This window comes from Pteronotus mesoamericanus, unplaced genomic scaffold (genome assembly GCF_021234165.1).
Source record: "Pteronotus mesoamericanus isolate MK-2021 breed Mesoamerican mustached bat unplaced genomic scaffold, CSHL_Meso_final contig_657, whole genome shotgun sequence".
Lineage (NCBI taxonomy): Eukaryota > Metazoa > Chordata > Mammalia > Chiroptera > Mormoopidae > Pteronotus > Pteronotus mesoamericanus.
Genome location: NW_026555229.1, coordinates 6,819,351 through 6,839,653, shown reverse-complemented (window position 1 = coordinate 6,839,653; position 20,303 = coordinate 6,819,351). Strand labels below are relative to the sequence as shown.

The 20,303-nt window shown below is 54.5% G+C and overlaps 1 protein-coding gene and 1 pseudogene across 2 annotated transcripts in view; one reads left to right on the top strand and one right to left on the bottom strand.

Moving 5' to 3' along the window:
* The window catches only part of SH3PXD2A (SH3 and PX domains 2A), a 217,733-nt gene that overhangs the window by 171,106 nt on the left and 26,324 nt on the right, over positions 1-20,303 (top strand). The gene's annotated exons all lie outside the window — the stretch shown is intronic.
* On the bottom strand, positions 5,874-6,637 carry LOC129077024 (60S ribosomal protein L7a-like; annotated as a pseudogene).

The following is a 20,303-nucleotide window of genomic DNA, read 5'->3' as shown; positions in this document are numbered from 1 at the left end:
GCCTTGGACAGACATCCACTCAGATTTGCTCACTATTAAAAAGATTATTGAAGGTTATTGAAAAGATACAAGAAAATCTCACCAAACCCATGGAAGTCCATCCCAGCCTCAAGGGGCCTGGGAACTGGGAACCAGGAAGTCAATAAGAGCCAAAGCAGCTACTCTTGCCTCTGTCTCTCTCGGGTACCGTGTGAATTTAAAGCCTCGCTTTGAACTTCTAACTGCACATCAGTCTTCCTTCTCTTCATGTTCGCTCAGAACACCAGCCTGTTCTCCTGCTGTTGGTTTGTCAGGACTGGACTCTGTATGACTTTTCAGTGGAGATAACCAATTGACAATGACCTCTGGTTCTCTGCGTTAGAAATTTGATGTTTGAATTCTATTGGTTCCTGGCCAGCCAATGGATTGACAGACCTTAGATCTGGTGTCCAGCCCTGGCTTAATCAGCTGTGTCCAGGAGAAGTGTCACGGGGTGTAAACATGGCTTCCTATCCAACTTCTCCAACAGTGTGTGTTGGAAGGCATGTTTTAAAGAAAGGAGATATAGAGGAAGTGAGGTACCCAAAACATGGCTATAACTATTTTGCCTGTTTTGTCACTGTGCGTGTAGTGGAGAGAACCAAGAATCAGGAGTCTGAACACTAGGTTTGTGTGCTATAAGTTGGAATCACTTAATTTCTGTTTCCTCCTACGTGTAAAGCGGGAGTGATACATACTGTGTGGCCTTTAAAAAAATAATGTAACCATTTATTATGTGACACATACCTTTATCACTTAGACAAACTAATAAGCTTTCAATTGTATGTCATAATGATTATTTTATGTTGTCAAAAGACAATGCATTCTTCAGCTACATATTTTATGAGTTGGAATCTTCTTAACATTGAGGATGTATCTCTTCTGTTACTTAGATATTTATCTTCATGAATGTTGTTATAACTGGGGCTACATGGGCTTTTTGTAAGGGAGAAATATACTACACATAGTATTCATTTCACAATTCTCAAATACCTCTTTTGTCCAAGGCCTTGTGTGGATTGGGCATATCCACATAAAGTTCCTACTTGTGTGGGACTTAGACCTTGTGAGCATTCTGGGTACTGACGGGATGGACTGTAAGGTGAGGCTGAGGTACTTCTGCACACTCTGTGGACTTTTGTCTTTGGTGGACTTTTGTGTATCTTCTGTATTTTTGCTTGTTTATGGGCCTCCTAATTCAGACTGCCCAGCTACTCCAGAAGAGATGTTCCAATTAGGACAGGATAGGCTGTTTCCAGAAAGGCAGGTTTATTGCAAGCTGCATTGCAGATAAGTGAACTAACACTCTCAACTCCACATCAGCCGTTTAAGAGTTTGCTTCCAGTGAGCCAGCCCCACGTGGATATGGGAGGACTGGCCCCCACCAGGTCCTGTTCAGCCATCAGAAAGCTTTGGTCTCCAGCACCATTTCTCTAAGTGGAACACATGTGTGTTCCTGCTGTATGAGCCTGATCAGCAATCCCAAAGTCCATTCTGGTCCAAGGCTGTCTTCGGTGTGTACTTGTCATCCACTCCACGGAGATGGCTGGAAGGGAAAGGGCCACAGAGCACAGACCCAGAAGCAGAAGTGGACATAGTCGGGGAAAGCAGCACGGAGGAGGTGGAGGCATTGCACTGGGACCTGGAGAGAGGAGGGTGAGATAGGCAGAGAGGGGAGGGGATTTCAGCTCCAGGTGAGTGGAGAGCCAGGTAGAGGGCTGGGCTTGTTGGGGCTGAGACGGCAAGGCAGATATATGGTTGCCTCAAGCAGGTGTGTGCTGATGGAGAAAGTGGACGTTGAGAAGCGGTGGACGGGGCCGTGGAAAGCAGGGGAGCAGGACCAGGGCCTGAGAATAGTGGTGCTTTGGAGTGTGCCATCCCAGCTGCCAAAGCAAGGAGGCAGGGGAAGATGTGTCCAGGGGCTGCGAATCGCTCTTTCCTTTAGCTGGATCCTCACAGGCTGTTGTTAGGGGGCGTCCAAGGCTTGTCAGCACTGAGCACTGCCAGCCACCTGCCTGGAGCCAGCTGCTAGGTGGCTGGGGGGCCGGTGGGCTCTGGGCACTCCCTCTGCCTTGGCTCCACCTACTTCGTTTGGGCGAGTGGAGTGGCCGGTCACTCTGACTTCACATTGGCTTTGTGAACCTATCCTGTCCCAAGCTCCTCCAAGGCCATTTTCCTCGGACAGTCATTTCTGAGCAAAATATATTTATATGGTGCAGTGGTGTGTTTGGAAATCCAGTGGAAGTGACAGAGGGCTCACCCCAGCCTCAGCCTCTGCCTCCACCCAGGGCAACACCTGGCTGCCTTCTCTTTTGGGGGGCAGACACGTTTGCACTGAGTCTGTTCACAGGTACCGCCAAAATGCCACTTTTCTGGATCTGAACACCAGGGGACCAGTTGAAGCACACACTGCTCGGACCCCAGCAAGGCCAGGTGATCAGTTGTTACTGAATCCACATTACGGTAGTTGACTAAGTGCCAGTGACCTTTGAACAAAACCCCACCCTCTCAAGGGCTCACCTGTAGGAAGAGCCAGTCACAAGTGAACCAGGAAAATAATGGTAGATTTTGAGAATGCAATGCAGGAAATAAACAAGGTGCTGACAGCAAGTAAGCAGGGGAGGAGAGGATAGAATGTGGCGAGGGAAGGCCTCTCTGAAGAGGTGCCAGGAAAGCTGAGATGCATGGAGTCTGGGGGATGGAGGGAGAACGGGGGCAGCGGGTCTGGGGAAGAGTGGGGGTGAGGGAGCGCAGAGAAGGAGGAGAGGCCAGGCGGGGCCAGGCCAAGGCACAGTGTTCTAGGTATGACAGCCAGCACACACCACTGGGAGTCTTACAGGAGAGTCAAGAGGTGACCGTACTCCGCTCCCCAGACATACCTTAGCTCAGGTGCCCAGACAGCAGACATCACTGGAGACCTGCCCACCCCCAACATGCCTACAATTGCCTTTGTCCCCAGTAGAAGTGACAGGTCTCCCCAGAAGGTTTCCTCTACTTGTACATAACAGATTTCCACCCAGGAGTCGGCACTTTCTGGGGAGTACGATTTGTCAGGATCGGGGAATTCAGGTTGAGAAATTGCCTCTTGTTCTGTCCCCAGGCTATTCCGCAGTCGTGTGGTATGGCACCCCTCAGCGGCTGGGTTTTCAGTAGTGACCCTGGAGGGAGCGGGGTTACCCAGGGTAACCGCCCTCACCTCTGTCAGCACCTTCTCAGAGCCCATAGCCTCGTCCTCTGCGTTCCCCGGGCTGACCTGCATTCCCTGGCCGCTGCAGGAGAACGGTCAGGCCAACCCAGTTAACTCGGTTGCCCCCAGAAGCCCGGTGGGAGCCAGAGTTCACGGGGGTTCCCCATCCTGGGAGCCGAGCTGTCGCATCCCAGTAAGCGGAGGGAAACGTCCGGCTCGTGTAACCCTCATGTTCATTTCTGTGTATGTTTGAAGTGTGCTTTATGAAATTATTGGGGTTTTTTGTTTCACTGAATTGCCTCAGCCCCAGCTTCTACATTTCCCTCCGTAGGCACCTCTCAGGCTCATGCAAAAATGCATTTGCCTCCCGTAAGCTTTTATTGGACTGGATTATGGGGAAGTGGCCCAGGCACCACGGGAGGCAAGAGAGAGCCAAACTCAGGGAGGGAGCCTGCCAAGGACTGGCCATAAAGAGAGCGAACCACGAGTGGATGTGAGACTGGTGTGTGATGATAGCAGATCCTTCTCTCCTGCTATATCTGGCCCATCGGCATTGCCACAGCCCACCCTTGGATCACCGCGTCCCAGCACCCTGTGTGCGAGGGAACGTTCTAGGCACAGTGGCCTGAAGTCGGCATGTCTGTTTCCTTAGACTCCTGCCGGCGGGTTGCTGGAGAGGTTGGGGCCACCTGGGGAGTGCCTGCTCCTGCCAAAGAGTAAGGGATTTGAGACTTTTCTCAAGTTGACCTCTCTCCAAATCAGAATATTTTGTTTTACAAGATATGAAACTGGTTTATAAAACACGTTGGTAAGAGGAAGGGAAGATGTCATATGCCGTCTTTCCGAGGCAGAAGTGGAAGCCCAAGGTGGTTTAAGTGACTGGGCCTCCAGGTCGCACAGCCAGGAGGCGGGGCCTGGGCTTCCAACGCAGACTGTCTGTCCAGCATTTGGAAATCCTGATGTGTGGAAACCTCTTCCTTGTGGATTTGACTTCTTTGGAAAGCTAAATCCAAGAGTGTTCTCATTCATTGGTTCCCCAGGAGAGTAGAGGTCAGTCCTGCTGAAACCCGGCTGAAGTAGCACAAAGGCCGAGGGGAGGCTGCTGACTCAGTTTCCTGCAGAAGAGTTGCGTGAGTGTTCCAGCATTCCTCTCTGCCAGGTCCAAACCTGATAACCAGATGGTCAAGGGCACTCGCGGTCTCCCCAGAGATCTGCTCACCAGGGCCCTGGCAGCGGGGCTGAGGGTGTGAGGGCAGAGCCTGGGCTGTGCCTGGGCCGTGGTGCTCCGGTCCCCAGCTCACTCTGCCTCCCCCTTGGTCCAAATAATCAGACCTGTCCTGGCTGCGCTCCCAACCCCACAGGGCCCAAGGAGGAGCTGCCGTCCTGCCTCCTTCCCCCTCCACCGCGTCTCTCAGCAGCCTCAGCCTGTCTGAGTGAGGTCGTACACACAGCATCTGCTTCTATAGGAGGCGGTCTGCTCATACAGTCGACAAACACGGAGCATCTAGTGCGTGCACTGGGGTGCAGTCATTGACCAAAAAACCACTGTCCCTGTCTTTGCATCACTGGGGTGATGGCATTCCAGCACGCTCTCTTGCCTGCAGGATAAAGGCCCAGATGCAGTGAGTCAGTCATTTGCACAGTGCACCTACTACGTGTGAGGCAGAAAGCACGGTGTTGCTGGGCTGGGCGGGTGGTCAGGGAAGTCTTCTGGAAAAGGTGGGCCTTGAACAAGGAAGGAGCTAAGGGAGGAAGCTGCTCCAAGCTGAGCAAATGGGAACGACACATGCAGAGGTGTGGAGGGTGGCATGAATGAGCGTGATCGGGCAACAAGGCCGGCGGCTGCCTGAGTGAAGACGTTCACCCAGCAGTGAACAGGCTGGAGGGCTAGGTCCAAGGGCCTCGAAGGGCCTCAAATGTCAGGTGAAGGAGAGGAGAGTCCCTGCCCTTGCTTGCCAAGCGGAGGGAGACATTGCTGAGCATCCGCCTGAACCACGTCTTTGTCAGAGGAAGAGCAGGGCCTGGAAGAGTGACGCCACTTGCCCGCTGTCATCCAGCTGCCAGCCGTTGGTGCAGAGGTGGCCGTCGGAGGGCTGCTGAAGCCTCAGTGCCCCCCTGTGTAGGGCTGGGTGTGCCCCAGATTACTTGGCTGACTGAGGCCCAGCCCCCGCCCAGGTGAGGCGGAGAGGTGAGCAGACTGCTCAGCTCCCCAGCCCTGGGCCCCTCAGCCTGGCACTAAAGCTGGAGCCTAGAGACAGGCAGCGCAGAGGCAGGCCCCAGACTTGGAGGCGCTTCCTGCATATTGTTCAGACAGACTCCTTTTTTCATACATGGAGACTCCCCCCCCCACCCCCGTAAGGTCACCTTCAGAGGCTCCGACCTGAGAAAGCAGACTCCCCTGTTTAGCAACACCACTTCTCGGGGCCAGGGGGAGGCTGGCCCACGGGCTGGCTGTGTGTCTAGCCCCAGACCAGAGGTTCCGCCTCCGGACCCCTTTTGTTCGTCCCTTCCCCCAGGAAGGTAGTGAGGTCGCTGTTGAGGTTGGCCAGACCTCCAGTCCTGGTGTTTCTGGACACTCTGTCTTTCTCATTTATTGTCTGTGCTTTCTTTTTTTGTTTTAAGGAGAAGTTTTATTACTTTTAAGTACAGAAATCTCCACAGTGTACACTCAGCCCAGCTTGGTGGCCAGTTCCTTAGCCTTGGCCTTTTCCAGCTTGGCGATGTGAGCCACTGACTTGGGACCCAGGACATTGCCGCCCCGGTGGCGGCGGATCGCATCACATCTGTCGTTGTAATTGGTCCGGAGGGCTCCCACCAGCTGGGCCGGAGCCCCTTGGCCTTCCGAGTCAACCTGAGCGAAGGAGGCGGCGGTGCAGGTCGTCCCGTGGACCAGACGGCTCTGGCTTTCCCTTGGCGATGTGGTGGGGAGCCCCCGAGGCCCACACGGGGCCGGCAGGAGGGCAGCCCGCTCGACGGGATCCACATTGTGTGCGGTGGCTACCAGCTGGGACTTCTTGTTCTCCACCAGGTGGGGACGTGTTAACCCCTGCTCGAAGGACAGGTGGCCTCTTGGTGGGGACATCCCCATTGCCGCCAGCCTTTTTCTCAGCCCGGGCTAGCACTTTCTGCTGCTTCTCTTGCTTTGTCCCTGGTCTGTCCTTGTAGGCCAGCTTGAGCAGTTGCGTAGCTGTTTGGGGTCCAAGGCCTGGGTGACCTGGTCAATGGCAGGAGGCACTTATACAGACATTTATAGAAAATAGCCCTTTGCTGCTGCAGCTGAATGTAGTGGGGCCATTTGACAAAGTGGGTGAGGTCCCTTTTGGTCTAGATGTCCTGTCCAACGCAAAAATCCTTGGACCTCTTCTTGAACAGGGGGTTCCCCACCTTCTCAGCCTCCTGTTTCTTCCCCTTAGTCTTCTTTCCCATTGGCATCTAGGGCAGCAGGAGAAGAGAGGATTGTCTGTACTTCTAATGGACACCCCCTCCAGGCTGCAGCCTTCTCTCTGTTCATCGTGGCCCCTCCCCAGTCTTTTGCTTGTGGCAGGATTTTGAGCTGCTGCCATCAGGATGCACCCACTGCAAGACCTGGGTCTCCAGTCCTGCCCCAGACCCTGCAGTGTTGGCTGCAGGCTTCGCCCAGACCCGGGCCCGGCCAAGTGACCTCCCTGTGCTCTGGGAGGCTCTCCGCCGGTCCCAGCCACCCAGTTCTTGCCCAAGGCATTGGGCCGAGGGATTGCCACTTGGCACAGGGCTCAGGGTGCCATCTCAACAGGCCAAGTGACCGTGTGCCTTCATGGAAGGAATGCCAGGATTTTAAGGGAATCGAGGTCAGTCTAGGTTCCAGGCTCAGCCACCCACTAACCAGGTGACCTTAGGAAAGCCGCTTCACCTCTCTGAGCATCAGCTTTCGTCACCTGTAAAACGGAGGTGTGATTAACAGTGAAGACAGGGACCGCGGCTGCTTTCCAGATACCATGCTCCCCCGTGCCTCGTGCTCTTGGCCGGGTAAGAAGCAGGCCTTTCATCTTTGTGGTTCTGGAGCTCCTAAGATCCCCTCTCACCTCTGGGGCTCTGAGAAAAAGCCAGTTTCAGCTTAGAGGGAGCAGGCAAGGGGAATTTGACCATGTTGGCAAGCCTTCAGCCGGCTCTCCCGAGCAGCCAAATGGGTCACTGGCTGCAAACGTCCCTGGGTTTGTAATGATGATCACAGGGCTCGTGGGCTCCTGAACACCTTTGGAATGGGTTTTGTGAGGCCAAATGCTTTGCAGATTAAATTTCCGGAGAAAGAGCAACTGAGAAATAGTCTTGAGCTTTACTAAGCCACTTCTGGGCTATGGCAGCAGAAGAGGGGGGTGGGTGGGTGGGGGTGTGTGTGTGTATGTGTGTATGTGTATGTATGTGTTCTCCCCTAATAAAAGGGAGGGGTGTAGGCAAAAGAAGAAGATAGTCCAATCCCCAGCCCTCCTCTCTCCTTCAATTTGCATCAGCCAATGGGACTACTTGTGCTGCTGTGTTGTCTAGGTTGGTGCTGGTAACAGAAGGAATATGATTAGTGTTGTGGAATTTCATGGTGGGGGTTGGGGGTGGCTTGTTCCCCCCTTTTTAAAATAAAGTAATGTTTTGAAGAGTTGCCCTGGAAAACTGCTGAAAGCAGAGAGGCTGACGGACGTTTCTGGTCATGTCAGACGAGGACAAGATTATCCGAGTGAGCAAGGGTGTCTCTCCCCGTTAGCTGTGCTGTGGGGTTCCAGGGACGTCCTGCCAGAAAGCAAGCAAGGGGCCGTAATCACAAACAGGCTGAGATCAGTTTCAACCAGAAGTATTACTTTAGACTTTTGGCTTTGCTGAGGAAGAATGCAGTTTCCCTTGCCCCTCCTCCTCTATCCTTCTCAAGTTCAATAGGATCTGTGAAAGCAATAGATCTGGGGCTTAAAGAGAGGCCAAAACTCAAGCCAGCAAGGGGTCTCAAAGGCCCAGAATGGGAGGATTCCATCAACCTCCACTGGGATTGTTGCGGGGGTTGCCTGGCCTACTTGCTGTCCCCATTCCTCCTTGAAGTAAAGGGGAGAAGCCCATTTTCCCAGAGTCTTTCTTGTCTACCTGCCTCCTCACCTCCATCTTGCCCACCAACCAAGTGTCCTGACCCTTCTACATATTTAAGCTGGCATTTCTGTGCGTGTGTGTTTGCCATGTACTTAGTACTGTGGGGGCGGGAGGGAGGGGAGAGGTCAAGTGGGGATATAATGAAACTGGCTCAGCACATTGGAGCAGACTGACCGCCCTTGAAAATGAAAAAATAATGGGTCTCTCACCCCTCTTAACCCCAGCACAGCCCTGGGAGCCCGGCTTCTCACCGCCCTCCTCCACCTCAACCAGCGTCCCCTAGGCGCATCAGGTCAGCTCCTTCATGCTTGGGCATAAGTAGCGCTGCTCCCCAGAGCACTGATCCCGTGAGGGGCGTACATCCCCCTGGCCCTGGTAATGGGAGCAGGACCAGGGCTGGCGAACGCCTAGCTCTCCTTGCCAACAAAGCAGGGATTTTTGACGGTTCCTTGGAGGACAGGAAGGACGTTGGCCTCATCGTCAGGGCTTTGCATGGCAAAACTGAGCATCCAGAGCTCCTGCCTCAGTGCCTCCCTCATGACTGTTTAACTCCATCTTCTGCTTCTGAGCCCAGCACTGTGTCCCAGCCTCACTACACAGCCAGGCACAAATTCACCCACCTCTTTGGCCTTAGAAGGCCCCCCCTTTTGATGGGGCCAGAGCAACTTGTCAGCACTGATGGGGCAGCTGGGAGGAGGACTCTGGGCCCCACGGACCTAGCCTGCCTTCCGTATCCCTGTCTCTCGGCCCCTGTGGGGTCAGCTCACCACCACAGGGCCTGTGGTGGGAGAAGCTTCATTCTAGAAGTGGTTTCAGGGTTGGGAGCCCTGGATGGAGTCAGAGCCTGGATGGAACTCTGATCCAGAGACCAGACAGAGTAGGGATGGAGATGCATCTAATGGACAAGGCCAGAGCTGGGAAACTGGAGCCAGTGGCAACTGCTCACTTCGTGGGGAGCAAAGTGGTGGCCTGTCTAGAACTCAGCTGGGGTGCCTTGGGCCGGTCACGGCCCACCTCGACTCCCAGATGTCTGTCGTCTTACTCTCTTCAGGCCTCCCCACCTTACAACCACTTCTAGAATGGAGTGTCTCCTCCCAAGGGCTAAGCCATGGTGGGATGACCCCATGGAGGCTAGGAGGCGGGTATGTAGGGGACAGGCAAGACCAGTGACTTCCCGGCTTCCCGCCCCATCTCTCTGACGTCATGTACCAGGATCTTCCTGCTGGTCATAGTGGGGTGTTGATCAAAGGCTGGACCTCGTTCAGAGTGGAGAAAAGCAAACCAAGCAAACAAGCAAGTGTGTACTCAGGAGCTGGAGATCAGGCATTCATTCAGTCCCCTCCCTTTGTCTCTTGCTGTGAGCTAAGCACAGGGGCACAGAGCCAAAAAAGGAAGGCTTGATCTCCACGGAGCTGACCATGTCCGAGGGAAGGAGGTAGTTACTTGCTTCTGACCTGACAGCAGCTGCTGATGTGTTTTGAGCCAGGGCGGTTACTCTCTGCAGACTCCTTTACTTTGTGTGTTGGGGGCGCTAGGCACCAGAGATTGATAGGGTAGAGATAGACAGAGCTCCACCACTGATTGGTGTTCATGGGTGTCAGTCATATTGCCTGACCAACTGCTGTAACTGTGGCAAGTCTAGAGTGAGGCCTTTGGGTCTGGTCTGTGTTGTGACCTTTTCTCCTTGGACTGGGATGGGATCTGCACTAGATCAGCAGCTAGGAACTAGGAAGACAAGATGGTGTCCAGAGGCAGGAGACACAGGGCAGGAAAAGCTCAGAGAGAGCACCTGTGCCTAAACCACCCCCACCCAATGGGGGCTTGAGGATGGTTATTTCAGGGCCTGGGGAGCCAGGGCTCAGGCGAGGCCATTTGCTGTTTTCCAGAGACTTTTAATACTGAAATGATGGGAAAGGCAAGGGAGGGATGTATCAGGCCGCAAGCCACACCCCCTTTTCCCTGCAGTCACCAGCACTGCCCTGTAAAGCACAAGCAGTGTGGCGTCTGTTTTACGAGACGAGAAAGCCCAGGCCCAGAGAGCCCCTCCTCACAGGCTCTGCAGCTCCTGGGTCATTTCCACAGGCCCCTAGGCCATGAGTGGGGCGCTGTGATGGGAAAACTGTTTTTGGCGTAGTTCTGTCCCCACCCACCCTCTGAGGGTTGGGGGCAGCAGGTCTCTGGGGCTGCCCATGGGTCAGCAGAGCCAGGGCACCAGGAGCCCCGGAGGAGGTCTGTGGCTGGTAAGGCTGCTTTGGATGAGCGTGGGGAGGGGCCGCCAGTCCCTCTGCATTCCTCTGAGAGCCCCACCCAGGGTGCGGGCTTGTCCCTGGGCTTAGCCTGGGGGACCTTCCTGAGCTTGGCCTTTCCATTCCTATGAGGGGAGAGGCCCACATGAAAATGGCCCAGTCAGGTGTACGAGCAGACAGAGCTCGCGGATGGGAGTACAGCTTCCTGGGTGATCTCCAGCAAGTTACGCAATGAACACAAAACTGCCCAGGCCTCTGGGCCCTGTGCACAGACCCCCTAGGTGAGCGGTGAGTCAGAGGAGCCTCCTGCATCTGGGGGACTAGAGGAGGGAATGCTGCCTAAGGGCTGGAGAGCCGCACTGGATTCCAGCAGGGCAGGAGCCCCAGGGCCAGAGTGGAGGGAGCTGGAGGGAATGTCCAGCACTGGCCCCACACTGACCCCTGCAACTGGACTCGAGAGACAGGGGCAGGAGGGACTGGGGAGTGGGTGGAGAAGCCAGGGGAGGAGGAGGCGGAAACCTTGTGCTCTTCAGTCAGTGCGTTTCATTTTCAGCAGCTGCTCCCTGAGCCTCTTCTTTATCCGAAACACTGAGCCAGGCAGGGGGCCAGACAGGATGCCAAGGTGAGCAAGACTTGGCCTTTGTCCTCAGAGAGCTCCTGGTCAAGCTGGGGGCAGCAGCTAACCCAGACCTGAGGTCCAGGTGCTGGGGAAGCACAAGGGCAGAATCCCAGCTGGGGAAGTCACAGGACCTTTGCAAAGGCGGCTTTGAAAGTTGAGGCTTGGGCATATTGATGCATCTGAGAGTCCATCACATTTGGGGGCTTCTGAGCCCTGCTCGTTTGGACCAAAAGCAAGATAGAGGGCATCCCCGCACCCAGACCCCATGAAAAGCTGTGTTCAAATCCCACTCTGCCACCAAGTAGCCAGTATGTGGCCATTTTGTTCCTCAGTTCCCATATCAAATGTGGATAATATTTTGAAACCCACGTGACTATTGGGAAAGTTAACTGTAAGCTGTCAAGTGGCATATTCATTTTCTTTTCTCTAAAACACAGGATGGGCTACCATCCAGTCTGGGCAGTAAGGTGCATACAGGGGAAGTTAGGAGGCTGTCACATTTCTGAAATTGCTTAGAACAATAACCCATCTAGGTCCATCTACCTATAACCCGGGGACTTTTCAAAGGATTTTTCCCATCTACTATAGCTTAGAGTAATTCCGTAGGGGCAAGCAGGGCAGGTGGCTTTGTTTCCATTTTTCAGAAGACACCGAGTTTCAGAAGGGTCCATGGTGTGCCAAAGACCTCAACGCTTGCCAGTGACAAGCTTGGATTTGCGCTCTGGAGCTGCATGCATATTGTTAACCCAAGACTCCTTCTGCAAGATCAGTGTTTTCCCATGGAGTGGGTCATACAAATGTGTGGTGAGCACAGCACCAAATGACCTTGAATCCCATCGTGAGAAGGTTATTCCCTTTTAATTCTCTTTCACTCCAGGCAGGATCTTGAAGACAGTCTCCACTTGGGGCTCTCGTGTTGCTAACACTTGCTGATGTTTTTCGTTTGTTTGACCTAGAGAAAATCTGGCCCCAGCTTTAGTGTCTCACTAGAGGATATTTGCCTTACTATCATGTCAGAAGTGCATAGCATTGTTGTTGCAGTGTGTGTATTTTTCTAGTTATCTTCTACTTATGCCAAAAAGATTCTGATTTTCCAGTTAGTATAGCCTATGAAAATGTCTTTTTGAAATACGAAGGTATTTAAGATATTTTTAAAAAAATAAAAACAGTAGTACAGGTGCTCTGTGGATATCTGGCACTCTCTGATGCTTTAGATTTGGGAAACACAGTTAGAGGACATTCCAGATGACCCTCCTGATCCCACAGTCTCCGAGGGTGACGCCAGCGGCTCCCAAATTCCAAGTGGGAAAGGAGCCTGGAAAAGCATCAGTGGCCGTGGTGGCTGTTCCCCACACCGCCTGGAAGAATCCACGTTGTCAGAGCGCCGTTGACGTCAGGCGGTGCAGGATTTTGCAAGGCCTCTATTTAAAATTCCCCAGGAATTAAATAAGGAGGGTTTTGGAGGGAGGAATGCCCTAGACAAATTGTGGGGTGGGTTTGTTTTGTTTATGGAGATGGTCTTTAAAGTTGAAATTGCCCCCGTTTTATTTTTGCCCCAATTGAAGAGGGGCTGAACTCAGCTGGAAGGGAGGGGATGGTTGTCAGCCTAAGGCATCCCGTTGCAACCCACTTGATTCTGGGCCAAGAAGCCTCTGTTTTTAGCAAAGAAAGAAACAGGAAAAAAATATACCAAACTCATACATGTGTCCTTCTTAGGCACTGGAGTAAGCTGGTTAAAAGAGAAAGGCCAACCCTGTGTATTTCAAATGACTGGTCACAGCTATCGAGGGTCCCTTGAGCTCTTTTCTCCAGGCTGGAACTAGAAGGCACCAGACACATTGCTGTGTGCTTTCCTCTGTGACTTCCCTCCACAGCCTGGTTAGTGTACACTGTTTGATGTTGTCATCTCACTCATGGGCACATTTCAGCCTGTTTCTTTAACCACTTTGAATGGGCAAGTATCATTCCAGTCCAAGGTTGGTTACCTAAAAACGTGGCCCATGCAGCACCATGGTATATGGGTGACTTTAGATGGCACAGAGAAGCACTGTTAAATACTTTTGCAATACACAGTGCAAAAAGCTTGCCCTGTTATAGTTCTCTTCTAAGCCTTTTGAGTTATTTCAATCTGATGGTCGCCCACCTCTGATCCCTCTCTAATAAACCTCCTTTTGCAGCAAAGCGGGAGCCGCCTCCAGGCACGGCCTCTTCTGCTGCGCAGCTCAAATTGGCTACGCTGCTTTGTTCTCCATAATTTTATGGTCGGGACCAGTGGTCCTGGCTGTTGATTCATGGTGGCAGTCTGGAGTTTCCTAAACAAATTATTTTCTGGGAGTTAAGAAAAAAAAGTGGATTGCTTTAAATATGTATTTACTATGTGAACCGCAGTGTACATTGTTCAAGGATATGGCAAAAGTCGTGCGCGGTGTGGAAATAGCTGAGGTCTGAGAAATGCTGATCCAAAGTCACTCTCTCCTGGCAAAGCTCTTGGGGAACATACCGTGCCAGAAAACTGTCAGCCTGGATGCCGCTGCCTCGCCCTGCCTCGTAGGCTCGGAGAGGGTTAGGGAGAGGCAGCCTGGAGAGAGTGCCCAAACCCACCTGTCTGCCCCCTGCTCCTGAAGGGGTGGGCAGGTGGGGGGAATCGGGTCTGCTTTGTAGACACTAACGGATGGAGGAGAAGCAGGTGAAGGAACTGGTTTCCCAACTCATCTGTCAGATGGGAATTTGGTGAACCTAATAGCATGAGCAGGCAGTGTTGGTCTCTTTCTGCAAAGGTACAAACAGCTGGAGTCATTTTTAAGGGAAGCTGTGTGGCTGTTGTACCAGGAGTCAGACCTGGGCTGTAACCCTGATGCTGCCCCTTCTGAACCAGGTACCTTGGGTAAGTCACCCACTGCAGGTGTTTCCTGGAGCAGCCTAAGATTTCATAGACTTGGGACAACCTGCTGGACTTACAGTCCCCCAAGCTCCAGGAACCTTCTCGTCCTTGCTGCCAGATAGGGTGATTCCTACCACGCAATTGCCCGGGACATGCCCAGTTGGTACCTAGTATTTTGGCAACCCCCATTTATTCTGGAAAGTTTGGACAGTAAGTTAGAAGATACCTATACTAAGCCACGTCCTTTCGTCTCTCCATTTACTGCTTTTCATTGTTAGAGTTGACCTGTCATTACCATCTGTTTAGACCTTCTATTCTGGCTCCTGATCCTGGCACATCTTTTGCTAAATGAGATGGCGTCACTGCATGGCACCGCTGTCCTCATCCTGGGACTGATTAAAACATCCACCAGGCCAGGTTCCCAGTAGAACTCCTGCTCTACGTTGTAACCAGTGAGTCGTCACACCCTCTTTGGATGTGGTCAGCCATCATCGGCTGTGAATCTGTCGGTGCAGCCTGCGGCCCCAGGGGGATCCTGGGAGGCCAAGGCCTGGATGGCTCAGCTCTGACACACATCCCAGACCCGCCAACCGTTCACTCCTTATCAGCATCCAGTGTGGCTTGGTCCCTTCCTTCCTGGAGTCTTTCTGCACAGCACAGTCTTGCTAACTCGCTGCTTTCCGGGCTCTGCACCCCTCCCCAGGGAACCCACGTAGCTAGCCCTTGATCAGGACCAGTATAGAGGTTGCTGGTCTGTACTCTGGAATTCACCTTCTTGAAAGCTGGAACCTTTGTCCGTTCTGTGTCCTCTGGCCTTGCTCCCTATCTGTGTCTCCCAGGTCTGGCCCTCCAGACCTTTTCGTACGGCCCGCTGATGAGAGCTCGCGGAGGGGCCCATGGATGCTCCCGCCGCCTCTGCCCTGGGTCTGTTTGCCGCCCTCCTCCTGGCCAGTGCTCTCCAGTCTGACCACGCCCCTTCTGACAGGAGGCCAGCAGACCCCCTTCCCCTGGAGTCAGCCTCACAGCACAGCCCTTGCAGTGCTTTCAACGTGCCTCTTTCTTACTGTTGCTTTTGCCCGGAACATCTGGGGAAATGCTCTCTTTGTTACCCTGGGCATTTCTCCAGGGGCCCATTTACGAGACTCTAACCTTCCTAGTGTGTTTCTTAGAGGTTCACACTTCCTCGTCTCTGTTCTTCTTTCACAAGCTCTGATCACCTGCCCCCCATCACCTCCGTCCGTCTTCCTACGCCTCACCCTGTGTAGCCACATCTCACCCACCATTTGCATCTTTTACAGTCGTGTTTGAAAATACCACTTGGCATCTTCTCTCCCCCCTCACCGAGCCACCTTCTGTTCAGGACTCTGTGGCCGCAGCCTCACGTCCCTGTGCTCTGCTCTGTGATGGGGTAGGTGGAGGACAGTGACGTGGGAGGTGAGTGCCTGCCTCGCTTTCATCTGGAAATATCCCCACCATGAAGTGTCGTGAGCATTACTGCGTTGAGCCGCCTGTACTCCCACCCCCTACCTGTCCTGTTCCTCCCACCAGACTGCCCCCTCCCCTCCCCTCCCCTCTGGATTTGACCTGAGGGTCAGTGCAGGTCTCCGCTCCTCTAAGAATTCTTCCCTGACCTGACTACTCAATTTCATCTTGGATGTCTGCAGTTCCTTCAGCAAACGTTGCATCAACAGCCACTGTCCCTGTGGCGTGGTGCGGTCGGGGTCACCCTACTGTGTAGTTCCTGGACAGACCTCGTGCCATCTTGTCTTCTCGACTTCATCCTGCCCCCGACTCCCACACGTGATGGGCACAGAACCAGACCCACAGTTTTCAGTAGAGACCTTCCAAGGTCAAGGCTGAATGACAGTGACACCAAGAGGCCCTGTCTCCCTGAGACTCCAGCCACCTAAGACCTACTTGTCCAGCCTTGGCACAGGTCATTGAGCGGCACCAAGGTCTTGGCTCCTTTAAAAATGACTCTAGTGTGCATACAAACTTTAATAATAGCTGTTTGGTGTGCCTTTGCTAGGAACCAGGCACTATACTGAATGTTTTTCCTAGATTAACTCATCTATCCCTTATAACACTAAGAGGTTGTTACTGCAATGGGTCCATTTTACAGGGGAGGAAATTAAGACTGTTGCCCAGGTTCATGCATCTAGTAAGTAACAGAGCTGAGAGTTAAACCCAGGCAACCTGGCTCTAGAGCCCTTGCTTAAAACCACAATTTTCTTCAACCTGTTGTTTTATCATGTGCCCCTTCTCTGCCGGCAAATGCTCATTGGCCAGGCCTTCTCCTGGGCGCCTCACCTGTCGCCTCAGCCTGCTCCAGCGCAGCCCTGGGCTTCTGGGCCTGTCCAGGGAGGTGGGCAGGCTGGCGGGGGCGGGGGAGGGGTGGCAGCAGCCCAGTTCTTGCTGTCTTCTTGCCATGGACTCCACGGAGGCCTCCAAACTCTGACGTAGCAGCCTGTGCTAATGGTCTTGGAATCCGGGCCTCAGGCGCCCGGGGAAGGTTCTGGGGCCCTGGTGGCCTGAGAGCCCCATCTGGGGGAAGGGGAGGCCATGAGTAACAGAGAGGAGGGTAAGTGCCAGAGGTGGGACCAGAAGAACGGGTCAGGCAAGAAAGTAGGGGACTGTGGGGGTGCATCAGGAGAGACCGGGGGAGCCTCTCACCCACTCCTGTTTGCTTTGGACCATGGAGGCCACATGTTGTGAGCTGGAGTGTGACTTGGCAAGAAGCTCGGTGACAGAGCCTCCTGACCAGGGGAGGCCTGGCCGAGGGTGGGCCGCCTTTCGTTGTTCTTAAAGGCACAGCGTGCCCTGGGAAGCCCTCGTTTCCAGTGTCTCTGAGCCCTCTCAGGTAGAAGCCTCAGATCTGCCGCAAGGTCATGGGAAAGGGGTCAGGCTGGGTCCAGGGCAGAAGCAGTCCCTCGGGGCCCGGGCTTGTGCCAGGTGTGTGGTGTGGCCACGTGGGCAGCACTGGTGACATGCACCTGGCCAGACCCCCTTCGGCCCCCTTCTTCCTCTCAGCATCTCCCCACCTCTGCCATTTGATGCTCACAAGTGCTCACCCCGCCCTCTCCTCCAGACTGCACCAAGGAAGAACGTGGGAGTGCCTGGACACCCCGCCTCCCGAGCGGCCAAAGCCCGAACCAAGGCAAGGCAGACCTCATGCCGGGAGGCAGGGGTTTGGGGCCTGGGACTGTGCCTCTACCTGTCCCACGTCCATCCCCCTGCCCACACTCCCCGGACACCCGGGTGCATAGCAGCACTCCACAGAGCACGTGAAGGAGGGCCTGGAGGGAAAGGAAAGGCGAGGCTGGGAAGTCCCCCCAGACTCCAGACTCTGGCTCTTGTCCTGCCTGACACCCTCTGGGCTGGCGCCCTGGGCTGCGGGGGAAGTCGGCTCTCCCCTGCCAGCCTCAGCGCCAGTGCACAGGTTGTGACTGCACCCCTCCCGTGTGCCCTCAGGGAGACGGGGACGGGGCGCCTGAGTCCTGACTGTGTATCCTCTGCAGTGTCCCCTTGGCTGGCATGTACCAGGCACAGGGCCTGGCATGTACCAGGGCTCAGTGAATATTTGGTTAGTGAGAACACCACAGCGCCTGATGCCGGGCACCTCTGTAGGCAGATCATCCTGTTCTGGTATCGCGAGGCTCGAGGAGGGCCAATGCCTGTCCCAGGTCACCCGGCTAGTGGGAGGTGAAGCCGGGGTCAGAACTGAGGTCTCTCTGGGAGGAGGGGCTGCGGGGTGCCTGTGGGCTGAATCCTGGGGTCAGCAGGGCCAGGAGGGTGCGGGGAGTCAGGGAAGGCTTCGTGGAGGACAGCACGTCAGGGGACAAAGTGCGGGGCGGGTTTCGGAAGGACAGGAGGGGCAGAGTCCTCCTCCCCCACCAGCTTCTTTGTCCTAGGCTGAGCTGTGACCTCAGAAGACTTTATTAACGTCGTAATTGTGTGCAGCTGGTCTCCTCTGGCCCTAATGAACTCATTATCCTCTCTCATTAAGGAGGCCATTGTGGCCTGGTCACCCTGGGGACAGCAATGGCCTGGGAGTGCCCGTCACTTCCTGCCACCCGCGGCCAGGCTCAGCCCCCTCTTAGAGAGACTAAGGCCCCCAGCCCCTCACCCAAGTCATTCATCCTCTTTCTCCTTCCTTTTCTTCTTTCTTCTCTCTTATCTACCTATCTATCTGTCTGTCTGTCTGTCTATCTATCTGTCTGTCTCTCAGCTTCTACCCTTCCCGTCCTTGCACCAATGCCAGTATTGGGAAGCCCTAATTCGGAAGCCCTGAGTCAGTTTGAGAGGGCTTTGACATTGGCCAAACAACTGAAGTTTATGCTCAGCCTGGAAAGAGAGGGTCTGGCTTCCGGGCCTGAGCTGTTTTCTCCTGGGGCTAAGGGGTCTCTCTTCCCTACCTGGGATGGGTGGCCCCCCTCCCCTGCCCTGAGCTGGAGGTGCCGGGCAGGCCACCCCAGTGTGGCCTTCTTCTTCCCGTGGCCCCTGGGCCGTTGTGAGGTGAGTTCTCATTGAGGCCCAGCGAGCAGAGCTGGCTGCTGTGACAGGTGACGTTGCTATTCTTTCTGGGCCTCTGCCTCCTGGAGGGAGTAAGCCCTGGCCTGTCAGCCAACCTGGCTGAATGACATTCTTCGCTGCAGAGACATGGCCCTCACAGGGGGAGGAGCCAGAATGAGGCAGCTTTCAGTGGGTTGGCTGGTTGGGGATTCTCCCAGATGGCTTCCCCGGTCTAGGACTTAACCCCAAAGACCAGGCCCGGACCCCACAATGAAGGTTTCTCCCTCGCGTCCAGCAGTGTAGGCTCCTTTCTCAGGGTTCCCTTAAACCAGTTTTCTGATCAAAGGAGTAGACACAGTAGCCCCTTTCCTGCCCTGTCTGAGGGCAGCACCTCAGTGTACAGGCTGCCCGGATGGGAAGACCTGCTTGAGCATGGCTGCCTGGCAGGCTCAGCCCTGTGAGGGTCACCTACCATCCTGCTCTACCAAGTCCCCTGCACCCTCCTCTTGTCCTCCAAAAAAGTTCCCTTCTACCTAGAAACAAGGGGTGACTTCTCAGGAGCAGGCCAGCCACGTCTGGCTGCCAGCCATGAAACAGCCACCTCTGTCTGGGCACGGGTGGCCCCCCATCAGCTCAGCGCTGACTCCTTCAGTAGAGCCTCGCAGAATTTCCTTTCCCAAGAATGGAGGCTGGCAGGGCGGAAGAGGAAGGTTGGCAGAGGCCAGCTTGGAGACCGGACCCGTCTTGCTAGGGACATGAAAAGTGGAAGAGGTGGCTCAGGCTGGCCCCTGGGCCCCTACAGGAGTTGGCCACTGAGCCTCCCACATCCTATGACTTTAGTCCTTCATTCAGCAAAGCACATAGCTTTCCTTTAGTGGGAGTCTGCTGTGGGTGCCGGGTCCCGTGCACCGTTCTAGATCTCATCCAATCCCTATACTAGCCTGCAACGTAGAAAGTAGTCTTCCCAATTTATGCATTTAAAAACACACACACACACACACACACACACAACACCAAGGCTCAGAAAGGTTAAGTCACTTTCCAGGGGCCAAAGAGCACAGAAGTGGCAGGGATGGGGCTCAGACTCAGGTCTTTGGCTCCAGAACTTAGATGCTGGGCCCCTTCTGTCTCCTCACCTGCCAAGCTGCTTTCTGCACTCTCAGTTCTGCCCTAGAGAAAAAGTAGACACGGATGGTGCTTACCATCTCTGCAGGACTAGTTCTCAGAGAGCACAAGCAGCTGTGTCGTGCAGTTGACTGTGTGGACGCTGTGGGATTTGGAGAAGGTCCGTTCGGAATGGCTTCCTGGAGGAGGGGAGGCTGCAGGACCTCTGCCTGGAGGAACTGTATGAGTGGGAGGACAGGAGTCAGGCTGAGGGTGGCCTTGAGACACTGTGGGCAAGGAGGGAAATCCCAGGGACATCTCCCCTGGGGCCCCATTTCCCAGCATGCTTTGCTGCCATGTATCAGCTGAGGAAATGGCATGCCATGTTATAAAAGACAGCGCCTTCCATTCTCCTGGAGCCCCTGAAGGCGACCGCACACCCCAGAGGCTGGAGGGGCTGCAAGGGCGCACGCACACCCAGGCCAGTTCACCGAGCCGCACTGACGACTGCTGACACAGGCCCCACACGGACACAGACACCACCTGGCCGCCTGTGGGTGCCGGCCCTTAGTCTAGGAGAACACAAACCACCACCACGCCGATGGTGTAGTGCAAGGTTTTGGAGCTCCTGCT